Below are 13,792 nucleotides of genomic sequence, written 5' to 3'. Positions count from 1 at the left end.
GCGGCTCGCTGCCTTCCGGGACGGACAGATCTTCAGATATTAAGCTAAAACAAAGAGTTAAACTGAATTTTGTTAAAACATTGATGCTTCCTAAACACTGGCATTTATGGGTTTATAGTTTGGAAGACGGTTCCTACTTTTATATCTACTACAAACTTACAGTCCTGTAAATATGGGGTTTACTCAGCTCTTTCTAATGCTATTACATGTTAAGAATCTTTTTAAAACTTTTTTTTAGAGTATTTTTTCAACTTATCTCAGACTTTCAGAGCCAAGTTCAACACTTCAGTATACGTTTTAGCTCTCTTACGCCACCTATATGCAAGTAACAGTTATTCATCCACACTTGACAAATACTGAGCTACTGTATAGATTGTATCCTTTTTATTGCCTTTCGTTTATATTTAGATGCAGAGTTGTTGATTTACATGAGGACATGTTTTTTCTCTTTGTCATTTTTGTTGTATACTTGTTGTGTTGATCTCATAATTGTTTGAGCGACAGATGAACGGGTGTCTGCACACACTGAACGGTGCTTTGGAAGCTTTTAAAATATGTTATACTCTTTTGATGAGTCTATGTCTTGTTCAGTAAAGAAAGATGAAACAAAAATATCCCAGAACAGAGTTTATTGGCTTATTGGTGGTACAAAGCCAGGCAGAGGGAGTAGGAAGTGTAATGTGGATTTGATCAATGTCATTAAAAACAGCAACAACCATCCACAAGATGAAAAATACATTGTTTGGATACATGGCCTAGCTTGTGTCATAGCCTCCTCAGTATTTTACATGTCCTTTAATCTTGATCAAAACATATTTTTAGCAACCACACTAGCAACTTGGTTCTAGAGTTTTAATCTGGTGAACATTTGAATAAGTCCAATATTTTGGTTTATGACTAGAAGCCTACAAAACCAAAAACATTCCCATCAGCATCAGCTGTTTATGTTTAGTACTAATTAGCAAATGTTAGCATGCTAACATGCTGAACGAAAATAGTAAACAGGGTAAATGAACTTGTACTCGTATAGCGCTTTAACACTACATGTCATTGATCCATTCACACCCATTCATACACTGATGGAACAGCCTGTGGGAGCAATTTAGGGTTAAGTGTCTTGCTCAAGGACACATCAACGTGGACTAGCGGAGCCGGGGATCGAACCACCGATCCTCTGATTGAAGGATGTGTGCTTTGTGAGCCATGTAAGTATTATGAGATGATACATAGGCCTATATAGATATCTACATGCATAAAACATATATATCTCGTGCATGTTAGCAGGCCAATGTTAGCATTTGATGCTAGCTCAAAACTGTTGTGCCTAAGTAAACTCCACCAGAGCCTTGAGCATGGCTACCGACTCTTGGTCTTGTTCATTGCTTATTCATATTACATTTACTCAATACATTCTTCATTTTTGTGTATAGTTAAAGCAACAGAAATTCTTCACTATGCTCTCCTGTTTCCATCTTAAGGGGCATACGATTGCTAAGTGTTAATTATAAATACATATATAGTACTGTACTATAAAAAGTAGTACGTTGGAGTAGTGGATGTTATTAATGGAATATATGCCGCTCTTACCGACAGATGTACAAATGGTGGGTGTTTTCTTTTGTTAGCGGCAGTTACAGACAGCTGTGTTGGAGAAAGAAGCTTTTACTAGAAGATAGTGACATCACTCCTATTTATCTAACTCCCTTTGAATTGTGTCTGTTTCTTTCTATCAAGCAGAGTTTTGGGATGTACAAAGATGTAGTGCTTCCCTTTGACCAGACAACAATGTAGTTGGTTGTGATCGATGTTTCTTTGTTGACCACTAGATGGCACCAAAGCACTGACTGTCTCAGCTCATACCAGCTCAGTCCACAGGCCTCCAGCTACACGATGCCAGCCATTATTTGTCTATGAACAGTAGCACTATTGTCCTTCCTCCTTTTGTTCTCGTTGTTTTCCTTATTCTGCCGCTCATAAATTAAATTTTTTGAAAAGCACGGATATCCTGCAGCTTCCATGCGGTTTAAAAAAAGATGCATTGTCATGTTCATGTTAATGACCACACATTTGAATTTTGTTACATCTGGCTTGTGCATGATGTGTAACTGCAACAATACAGACAGTGTCAGGAACCAGTAACAGAAATCTATTCTCGTACATGGTCATAACCCTCTCTAATGATTGCATTAAGAGCCTTTTATTGATCTGGCTGTTTGGTAGCTCAAACCTTTCTGATCAACCACTCAGAAAGGACATCAGTCGAGCTCTAAAATATGCAAATGCTCTTCAACAGTCTGTGGTAAAAACTGCACCCTCAATGGGAGCTGCATTGGTTACTTTGAGCATAGTGACGATGCAAGTTGAATTTGAAGAATGTTTTTTGGGATGTATTCATAAGCCATCATGACTGAATACAAAAAGCATGATTTATTTATTACTCAGTACTCTCTCTTAGACATTTCTGTGTATCTGACAATATAAAACGAAACATAACCAAAATGGGACACTAATCGGATCATTTATTTCATCCTGCATGGTTTGTGCAGACAATGTTTTGTACTGTTGTCCAAATGTATTTTCTATTATTTGCCTTTTTGTCAGGACTGTGTGGGCGATCTCTCTCAGTCTATTGTTGCTTTGTTGCAGGACAAGTTACATCTTTATCATTCTTATTAATATAGTGTAACTTTGTACAGCTCCCACCTGAGCTGGTCTTTTCAGCAACAATAACTGAAAACACCTTTATGGGTATGCAGGGCCTTCAATCGATAACAATGCATCATATTCTATAAGTAGATAATGTGTTTCAATGTGAAGTCAAAGTAACGGTAGCTGTCAGATATATGTGTTGGAGTAATAGTTGCCTCTGATATGTAGTTAGTATTAGTAAAATAACGTTAAATAGCAGTAAAGTTGAACTACCTCAACATTGTCAGTAAAGCACTTAAGTAAATGTACTTAATTTCTCTCCAGTGAGCACCTGTTGGTACTGACCCTGGAACACATTATAGACTGACAGCACAGTAAATAGTGAACAACTCTGGACACAGCGTGGGAGTTTATTTCGACCCGTATGAATGCATCAAGAAACGTCACACATGCAAATCAGCCAACTGGAGTTCCTGGTTGTACTTTTCAACGGTTAGATGGGCCTGCAGGCGCACAGAGTGCCACGAACACTCTGTAACATACAGATCTGGTGGCTGGCTAATGGTGCAGCTTGACCGCCAGCTACAGTCATTTTTTGCGGTTTCTTTTGACCTTCTTAATGGGTCTTTTTTTATTTATGCACACTTGCAGGTTTGAACATCACGTTTTGTTAATGTGTGTGTATCTGTCAGATAGCGACAGAGGAGAGAGAGAGAGAGAGAGAGATTTTAATTTAAATATTTTTGTCCATTAATGTTAAATTAAGCTTCAAGCCAGGTTTTGTCCAAGACGTCTCCTTCCTCATGCTGCCTTTTACCAAATTGGCTGCAACGGAGCCCTATACCTAAAATGCTCTCTGTGCATTGAGCTCCCCCAAACCCCCAGGAGCACTACTCATCTTTGAACAGGTGGCACAATGCTCACAGCACATGGCACAACACCCTTTAAGTTGTCTTTGCAATATGTTACAACAACAAAAATATGTCTCTGCCAGTTTTTATTTGTGAGGTGTGTTTTTCCCCGGTTGCTGGTGTTGCTCATGCGTCGCTCTCAGTTTTTGGCACATTTACAGCTCCCATAGCTCTGCACATTAGTAGCTCTTGGGTTATGCACAGCTTACACTATACAGACATGTTTGTATTTATGCCTCAGGGGAATTGTTGTGGCAAAAGGAGCAGGAAGAAGACCACTGCCATAGGGATTACCACAGGAAACTCTCTCTTCCCACGGTAGTAAGAAATAGCAACATTTAAACATTTAAGGCCCACCAGACGACATCCCCTACAGTTTCATTAAATCTTTATATTGAGGTTCTCTTACAATGCTGTGTGTGTGTGTGTGTGTGTTTTTGCGAGTGTGTGTGCGAGAAGTCACGAGAGAAAGTTTGCTATTTCTGCTCTCTGTCTTCTGTTTCTGTCTGAACTGTTATTTATCATTGCTCACTGAAAAGACTGTTATGTGTAATTACAGCAGAGTTGGAGGATTGGAATGGTTTTGTCAGTACGCACACACGCACACACACACATAGTGTCCTATCCTCCTGCACAAGCATCCCACAGCCGCACTGTGCTTCTCATCTGAGCCCAAAAAGGAACAGTGTAGGCAGAGTGTTATACAGATGAAATGTTGTGTCTGTGTATGTGGGAGTGTATGTGTGAGAGGGACTGTAATTTCAAAGCATTTCACGATTTCTGTGCCCTGAATGCCAAGTGGGTGTGTTAATAGTAGATGTATTCACACAGTATGATTAACAAACAGGTGAATCAACAGATCAGATTTTTATCCGATACCCAATTAAAAACATTTGTAAACATACACTTCAACTCACAAAGTCTCTGACAGGAATTGAGGACTCCATTGACTGGGGCTGCAGTCATCTATTATTTTCATTATCGAAAAGAATCCAGTTTATTTTCTCAATAAATCTATTTTATCTTAGAAAAATGTTAGAAAATAGGGAAAGATGTAGATACATCATGATTGAAGGTTTCCTCTCTAAATCTCTTGTTTTGTCAGACCGACAGTCCAAAACCAAAAGGAATTCAGTTTTCTATGACAGAAGACTAATGAAACAAGCACACATTAACATTTTAGAGGCTGGAATGAGAGATTTGTAGGCGTTTTTGCTAAAACAATTACTAATATATAATATAATAATCAGTCATTTCTTTGGCATCAATTTACCATTGATGCCAAAGAAAGCTTTGGAGATACAGCTGTACCTTCTAACTCAAGCACCATGTATAAGCATAATGTGCATTTTGTCATTTACTTATAGCTTTTCAAACATTTCGCTTTACACATTTTATACATTTAATACATTTTTGTTTTTACAATTCATGAACTATGCATATATTTCTGTGCTCTTGGTAAAAAAAACTAAGAATGTTTTTCATTTTAAGAGACAAATAAGCAACACAGCACCCAACAACATTCTCAAACCTCTCTGTTTGTTTAAAGCTACAGGACAAACATACCAACCACTAGGGGGCAGAAAGACTGCGGCCTGATATACATTTACCAGTTGAGTCTGCAAGGAATTATGTTGCATTTTTCTGCTGCATTAGAGCCTGGTTTCACACCTCAGGCTTGAATCGAAGTAGAACGGCATTTCAGTCTAATTATCAGATTGATAATTTGCACATGATTCCCATCCTATGTAACCTTTATGTTGCAAAGCAGCAAAATAAGTGTTAACGAACACTTGTTTACCTTCACCCATTTTACCACTGACATGTAGCTTTTCACTAGATCTGTCTTTAAGCTACTGTGGATTCTTTATAATGTGGTATGTGAAAGCCATCACACTCATCCACAGTTATATGTGCAGCCAGAGAACCAAAACAGTGAGATATTAAATTGCTAAAAGCTTTGCAGAGCTGTTTTAAGCTCCATGAGTGAACGTTTCTCTGTATAGTTACTTGATGTTATGTTAATGTGACAAATATCTTATAGGTTTACATTTACAAGCAATAAGAATTCACATACAAGAATATCTATCTTCTGCATAGAGAGGAAACTCACTTTGCTCATGATTTCAATGTTTTGAAGCCTTCTGTAGATTGAGTTTCAATGGACCACGCATAACATAAAGTATGCAGACTTGTCAGATGACTGCTCTGCTCCTCACTGCCCATCAGTACCTAAGATCCTGTGCTGCAGTGTGCTATTTGATAAGACTGTTTAGCATTCAAGAGGTATCCTCAGCACTCAAGTACTCTCAGTATTATGCTTTTAACTCATTCCCCCCAGAGGAGCAGAGGGATAGAGAAGAGAGGAGGGAGCGGAAAGTGAGGCAAAAGCAGAAGGATCCTTATGGGAAGAGTGAAATTTCACAGGACAAAAGCCTGTTATTGAATTCCTGTCAGGATTCTTTGGATAATCACCGCCACTATCCAGCCCCCAAGACACATTTAAAGGCTTGCTCAATCCCACTCCCATCTGATTTCTCTGGCTGGAAGTGTGTTACTGCATACAAGCGGCTCCACTGTCCCATCACTTGCCGGATGCCACTGAACGCCTCTGTGTTGGATTAGACTTCAGTCCCTTGAACAGAGCATAGAAAACATCACAATGCATCCCATCAGTATGTGAAATGCCAAACAACGGTGGCTTTACCTGTCTAATGGCTGGATAATGTCATGCCCTATTTAAAAAGAAAAAAGGAGGCAAGATGTACCTGAGTGTTAATCCTGCACTGATTGCCCGGCCAGAGGAGACATGATGAGGCCTGATAGCTGTGCACTTTGAGCATCCTCAGACCCACAGCTCATCAACATCCCTCGCAGCTCAGCTCTGTAACACACTGCACTGCAGCAGGACGCAGGCGTCAGCTAGATGAATATTTATCAAAGCCATGAAAAGAGGCAGGGAATAATTTGCTCATCACAGAAAACGGGCAAAATGGCAAAACTCTCCTGGACACATTTTCAAAACAATGCTGTAATTCAAACACACGGCCTACCAGGGGACTGTAATGATATGAAGTCGTTTGGAAACGCTCCCTGGTAGGACACACTTTCATCATATGCTGCAGCTGATTGGTGAATAAAAAGAACATCAGCTTTAGTTGAGTGTCGCCTGGATTAGAATAATTGTCTCTGCTAATGTGCTGGGATTCATTATAACAGACAGGTTTGACAGTCCCAGCCACTAGTATTTTAAAGTGGAGAGTGGCCTGCAGAACCTTCCCAGAATACAAGCAAATATAAGAAGAGAGACGGTCTGATATTATCCTCCCTTAGTCCTCACCCTGCCCTTCAGAAACAACTCATCTCTTCCTTTTTCCTCAGCCCAGTGAGATGGCTGAAGACAGGATGGGAGAAACAATCCCCCCCCCCCGAGCTTATTAAACCCTCCGAGTCTACAGGAAGAACCTTTCATGCGGAAAAGATTTTCGTAAGGAGGAATTTACTCAATTCTGTCCTAATTTCCGTATGCTGTACAAACCAAATCCCCTTCTCTCTACAGCATATTTGAGTCTGGCTTTCCACAGAATTGTTCTGGCATCCACCAGCTTTTCTCGGTATTTCTTCACTCTGATAAACAGGCCATGTTTGATGTGCTGTCCCTGATTAGAGCATGTTGGAAATACCACCACCATCCTGCCTTCTGTCTGTCCGTACTCTTATTTTTTTATTTAAAATTCTCATCCGCATAGCTCCCCTTTTTGTCCCTTTCTCCCTGTATGATTAAAGGTTTCCTTCAGATGTATTTCTGTGAAATTCCTCGCTCCCTCGCTTTGATTTTCTTTTGCTTTTCTTTTGTCACGCTTTGTCTGTTTTCTGCTAGTGGCCTATGTTTGATTATGGCTTCGCTTTCTCTGATTACGACCTCTTGTCTCGGTGAATGGTGTTGTCTTCCTCTCCCTCCCCATCAGCCAGAGTGACCTTGGCACAACAACAGAGCCAGAGATAGTGAGATGGTTCAGTTGTTATCTGGTTGCAGATGAAAACTGAAGAAGTTTCAAAGCTATGTGTTTATTATGATCCTTTAAGAAACACCTTCATAATAAGGTATCAACACGATTGGGTACTCATGATGATTGAATGCATGAATGAATTCAGAAAGTATCATGAATTCTTGTTGCTCACTATTAAGAAATGCTAAAGTCACTGAGTATATGTGATTAGTTAACACTTAATGATTCAATTAATGACCTCACAGTTAAATCTGCAATAACTGAATCTGATTGAGATTCATGCATGTGTTTTGTACCCTTACTATAAAGTGTACAGTTCTTTTTAAAAAGATCAATACAGTAAGCAAATTCTTTCCTGTCAAAGTACTAAACCTTGACGCTACATGTACAATGCCAGACCTGAATTTCTTCAGGCAATAGTCTTTTTGTTTATGTGGGGTTTGTGCTCCTTGGGACTGCATTTAATATTATTTTCAGCTTGCCGTGCATGCTTGCAGCCCTTATCCCACACTCATAATATAAGAGCATACGGGTAGAGAATAGATAGCTAGCCCTTGAGTTGAACATTTGGTACTGTCTCCAAGAATCTCAGGGAGATTTGGTGCCTCTCTTCCCCCATCTCTCTCATGCCCGTCTCGCTGATTGCACTTCCAGACTTATGATTCTTCTGCAGCACAAGCAGGAATCCATCGAACCGAGGACAATATCAGAACTGTGTGTTATGTCTACAAACCGTGATACAGGCAGAAAGGAGAGCGAGAAAATGAATGTTTGCCCTGAGGAAATACATTGTTTCCCTCTCACTGTACCTGCTATTTACCCAGAGAATATGACACTGAATCACCGCATGTACGATGTTGTCAGCTGCACGGTGCACAAGCTGCAAGCTGCAGATGAACTGTGACTGACTGATTTAAAAAAAAAAAAAAACATAACCAAAAACAATGTGTGAGTGAATATTATTTAAAGAGAGGATGTGTATGTAGAGTACGCTGTAATGTGTGTCTACAGGTTGTTGAGTTAGTAGAGGGGAAAGCGCGGATCATTGATTGGTTGTTTCCTGGAATATCCTTTTAACAACCAACAACCTTCTGTTGATAGTCAACGCATTCTCACACCAATACGTCGAATAATGCAGCTTGGTCGGTGGCAATACGCTTCAAATTTGACGCTCTTCGTACCCCTCTAGCGTCAGATTTGCACGTCTCAGTGACGGCTCGTTACATGCATAGCATCTTTTCAAAATAAACTTTCGCCTTCACAAAACCACTTAGTTAGGTTTAGGAAAAGATCGCGGTTAACATTAACTTGACTACGTAAGTGACTCACGCATGTAAGTGAAGTGACTAACGACACTAACGACTGATGAAACAAGATGCCAATGTTTACTTTTGTTTCACACGGGAAACAAACAGTTGAATGAAAGTCCCGTTCTGTTTTAATGTAAACTTTAATTTGATTCTACACGCACAGATGTATTGTGTATAGGAAGAGGCTGTATGCTGCTACCTTACTTGTGTTCTCTCAAATGCCCAAGACACATTTCTCATGAGGGAGATAATAGAGGCTAATCTAATCTAATATTATCCATTTTAGAAATGCTTGTCTGTAATGCAAAGTACATACCTTTTGTTCTTAGTCCAATATCAATATCCACTGATATTGTCCTTTAACACATTGGAAAAGAACAGGACTGATAGAGGGATAGAGATTATGGGAGGACAGAAGCAATGGCCGCAGATGTTCAGACCCACAGGGAAGCCATTCAAAAGGAAGTCTTGCTCCCACTGTAAATGGAAGCAATTTATCTTCCTTTCATTGCGGATGGGTATAAGTCATCAAACACTCTCCTTCTTCTCCTCTCTCCATCTGTCATATCCTTCTCGCTACATTTATCATTCACTGCTTCTGACTCCACATGTACAGTATCTGCTGTCCCACTTTTCCCTTCACATTTTAGTGTGAGCTCTCTCTGTATTGTTATTGTTACTCATCTGTGTTTTCAGCATTGTTTTACAAAATACTTTGATGCTAAGACAGTTTTGGATAAATGTGGTCCTTCTCATGACGGACAGATTTCCATGTGGTGCAGAGAGACCTGCAATGATCATTCTTTACTTTTGATTAATCAATCAATCTTTAATCTATAAAATGTGATAAAATGGTGAACAACACTGAGAGTCTACGGCCATACTATAATACTATTTTCAGTTTGTTATTACCACCATGCCAACGACAATACTCCCCTGGACTTCACACACACATCTTTTCATGACTTTTGGGGACATTACTGTAGCACCCCGTTACCACAGAAATCCGGTTCAAAACACCGTAAAGGCACGTACACACAGGAAGCAGTGTTATAAAAATATAAATCTTTTATTAGTACAAATCTAACTGTGTGAAGCAACCAGTGACAGCTGGTTTAGCGGGCAGGAGGAGTTCACAGACCGTGCACTAAGATCGGACTCAAACAATTTAAAGCAAAACAAACAAAACAACAAACCAAGGCAGCGTCCCACTAACTAGAAAAGAAATGAAAACGAAAACATAAGTAATCACAAACAACTGCCAATAAACAGAAAACAAACCCAAAAAGATTGTAATTCAACCCACCGAATGTTCAGCAACCCAACCACCCCCACTTGGATTCCCCCCCAGCTACCATTGGAAGCTGCTCAGGAAGCTCTAAAAAACACACAACATTACATCTTTCTTAATTATACCCAATTTCCCAGCATACGACATACATAAAGAAAAACCCTTCCACTCTAAATATATTTACCCGAGTCAGCCATCCCCCGAACACACGCTGTCCCCTCCGTAACGGATGCCTCCCAGCACTGCGCCAACAACGCAACTTCTCATGCGGCGTCACGCTACGTCTATGTTTGTTGTGGGAGAGGAAGTAGTTGGACTCGGCACCCCCGCTTGTGGCGGCGGAGACAGAGCAGATTCACACACAGCCGCTCGTGACGGCGGAGAGAAAGACAACGGCCGCGAATTGCCAGCAGGTGCATCCTTTCACCTAATCAGGCCCGTGCACCTCATTACTGGTCCGCCGGACCCAATAGTTTCACCCCGTCAGTTCCACTTGGTTACATTACATCCTCACCTCAACCTAACCCTATCTTTACCCAAAACTTAAACCAAGTATTCACCCTATAATATAATGATTTACCTCATGGCAACGCATTTTGTCCCCACAAGAAAGGCAAGTCCCCACAATGTGACAGTGTAAACATATTTATGTCCCCTCAAGACAGGTAAACATGCCACACACACACACACACACACACACACACACACACACACACACACACACACACACACACACACACACACACACACACACACACACACACACACACACACACACACACACATCCTCTCCTCACTTTACCACCCCAACATTCTCCCTTTTTGTTGTCATTTCGTTTAGGACTGTGACACCCCCCTCTGTCCCCTCTTTTCACTTGCTCCACGGCTCCCTTTGAGTCTGCTCCACCCCCCCTCCTCTCACCCATCACTCCACCACACATTCAGATCTTTGTCTGGCGACCTCTGGCAACCACTTGGTAGTTTTTACTCACCTATACATCACAAGTCGGCCACCCCAGGCCATTTACCATGTTCTGCCCCCCTTCCGGCCTTCAGGGCATGGAGTCAGGACAGATTTGTAATCCTTGTCAATGATTCTCATGACAGGAAGTCACACAGGAAGTGCATTTACAGATGCTTCAAACAGGAAACCGCAAAGAGCAACGTGATTTTTGGGTTGGAGGAGATGCCCCATATGAGCCAACATATGCAAACATGACATGAATGGTTAAAATCACAGTTATACTGCCTGATTCGTTGTTACCAGAAAAGTAAGTTTCACACTAAAAGTAAAATAGTTGGTAATAGTCATATGATGAATTTCTCATTATTATGAGAAAAATATTTTTTTAAACAAAAATTATTTTATAGTGAGAAATTGAGCAAATATTTTTGTTGTCACGATGGTACTTTTAAGTAAGTAAGAAAGTAAAGCTCTTGTGTGTTGGTTCATGTGAAAAGATGCAGTCCGACACAAACACACACTCGTGCAGTTTTTTTGATGAGCTATGCAAACTTTCTGCTGATCGGTGTCCTATCCGAACAGGAAGTTCCATATCTTTTGTTATGAAAAACATTCTTCTCAGATTGAGAACGTGATACTGCCGAGGAAATGATTCGAAAAATACTGAAAGTGGGTTATCTTAATCTTAATGGACTGTGAAAACGTGGTTACATGCAAACAGAGAAAAACACATGTACTGGAGTGGTAGGGATAATGACCAAAGGGAAATGCTTTAGAGCAGCGGTCCCCAACCACCGGGCTGCGGACCGGTACCGGTCCGTGGGTCATTTGATGCCACACAGAAAGAATAAATAACTTATATTATTTCCGTTTTATTGATTATCAGAGTCTGAAAGATGTTTTATTTTGAAAAATGACCGGATTCTCTCCCAATTTCATCCGCTGTGGCTCTTGACACATGTCAAGACGCTTATCTCGGTCACGTGATACGTTACCTCAAAAATTAAGCCCGCAAGCTCACATGAGTAAAATGAGTAAAAAACTTTTGGAGAGCTTCTTTGCAAAGGCCCACTAAGGAGACAGAAGAAGAGCCTACAACTTCCAAGAAAAAGAAATCTTCATTTAACAGACAATATCAGGAGTCTAATTAAAAATCAGGAGTAATTCTCACTCGCCAAGCCCGCTCTGCATAATATGTGGCGACAGAGGAAGATCAGCTGCTGGAGATTGTAAATGACGGTGGCCTTAAAAGTATGTTTGAGACAACAACTCTGCTGGTGTTTTGGATTAAAATCAAGGCTGAATATCCTGAGATCGCCACTAAAGCACTGAAAACCCTGCTTCCATTTCCAACATCCTATCTTTGTGAAGCAGGATGTTCTGCAGTGACAGCAATCAAAACAAAATTACGAAGTAGACTGGACATAAGGAACAGACTTTGGGTGTCATTGTCTCCCATTACCCCCAGATGGGACCGTCCCGTTGCAGAGAAACAAGCTCAGGGCTCCCACTGATTCAGCGTTATTGTGAGTTGTATTTTTTATGCATTTTATATTTGTTTTCATGCCGGTCAGATCATTTTATTTCGTTGTGTTTATCCGCCACACCTTGAATGCCGGTCCGTGAAAATATTGTCTTACATGAAACCGGTCCTTGACGCAAAAAAGGTTGGGGACCTCTGCTTTAGAGTTAGAAAGCACACACAGGCAGTGGTGCACTGCCTTGTGGTTGGGTGGGGTCACTGCTGCAGATGAGCTGGACCTTAAGGTCATGTTTTTCACCACACTATAATGCTTATTCAGCCGTCTCCCTGTGGTGCGTCTGTAGAAGTATCAGAAGCGGCAGCCAGGCCTTGAGGGAATGTTCATTTCATCCAGCTGCTCTTTCATGTGACTTAACTCATCTCAGCAGCTACAACCTCTGAATCCCTACAGAGTTCTACAGTTTTTTTTTCATTGAGGTTAAAGAACACAGACACAAAACGCAGCAGAGTATCCAGGTCTTTCTTAAGTGTTTCAGTTACATCTATAAGCCAAAGGAAAAGCTGAGGAGAACTTATGTAATACAGGAGACGGTGTCTTCTGGTCGAGGCCTTTGTCTGTGAGCAGATTGATTGCTTTATCACAACCAAAAACATGTACAATTAGTGAGTAACTTAAAGTAGTTTATGGTTGGCCATGTGGTTTTGTATCCGTAAAACTGAGCAGAAGTTACCTTCAAGTGAAGTCAAATGCAGCTGCATTTTCGTTTATTTCTATCTTTACTTGACCAGGATATTTTCCCATTGAGATTCAAATTCTAATTTGCAAGGGAGCCCGGGACAGGACGGCAGCATAAAACGTTTCAATAAGTTTTCGCTAAATTTGAAATAATACAGAGCATCAATATAGCAGCAAACACTTCTTTGCTATGTAAAGATTTAGTGGAGTAATGTCTACCTGAGCAGAGATTGAAGTCGCTCTCCATCTCTGTGTGTGTTGTTATCTGAGCCTCTCTGTGCTTTGACGACATAGCAGGGCCAGTTGCACGTACATTTTATTGCAAGTCTCTCTGTTGTGCCCCACTGGCTAGTTAATGGCCGCCGCTCTGCACTGCTCTCATATGGCGGTTACAGCTGATGGCGCTGTTCCCACCCACAGCGTCGTCCAGAAAACGTG

At 40.8% G+C, this 13,792-nt stretch overlaps 1 long non-coding RNA gene across 2 annotated transcripts; it reads right to left on the bottom strand.

Annotated features, from left to right (window-relative positions):
- Positions 1-614: 614 nt before the first annotated feature.
- On the bottom strand, positions 615-11,228 carry LOC142965714 (uncharacterized). Of its 2 annotated transcripts, none has more exons than XR_012957728.1 (3): positions 11,164-11,228; positions 6,329-6,459; positions 615-6,195 (listed from the first exon to the last, which is right to left on the bottom strand). It is a non-coding gene; the product is annotated as an uncharacterized LOC142965714 (long non-coding RNA). The 2 variants fall into 2 exon arrangements; XR_012957726.1 differs by lacking the exon at positions 11,164-11,228 and adding an exon at positions 10,356-10,794.
- Positions 11,229-13,792: the final 2,564 nt, after the last annotated feature.

This window comes from Anarhichas minor, unplaced genomic scaffold, assembly GCF_050575085.1.
Source record: "Anarhichas minor isolate MPS153535 unplaced genomic scaffold, ASM5057508v1 ptg000004l, whole genome shotgun sequence".
NCBI lineage: Eukaryota > Metazoa > Chordata > Actinopteri > Perciformes > Anarhichadidae > Anarhichas > Anarhichas minor.
Note: the sequence above shows the minus strand (reverse complement) of the source record. Positions and strands in the feature narration are given on the sequence as shown.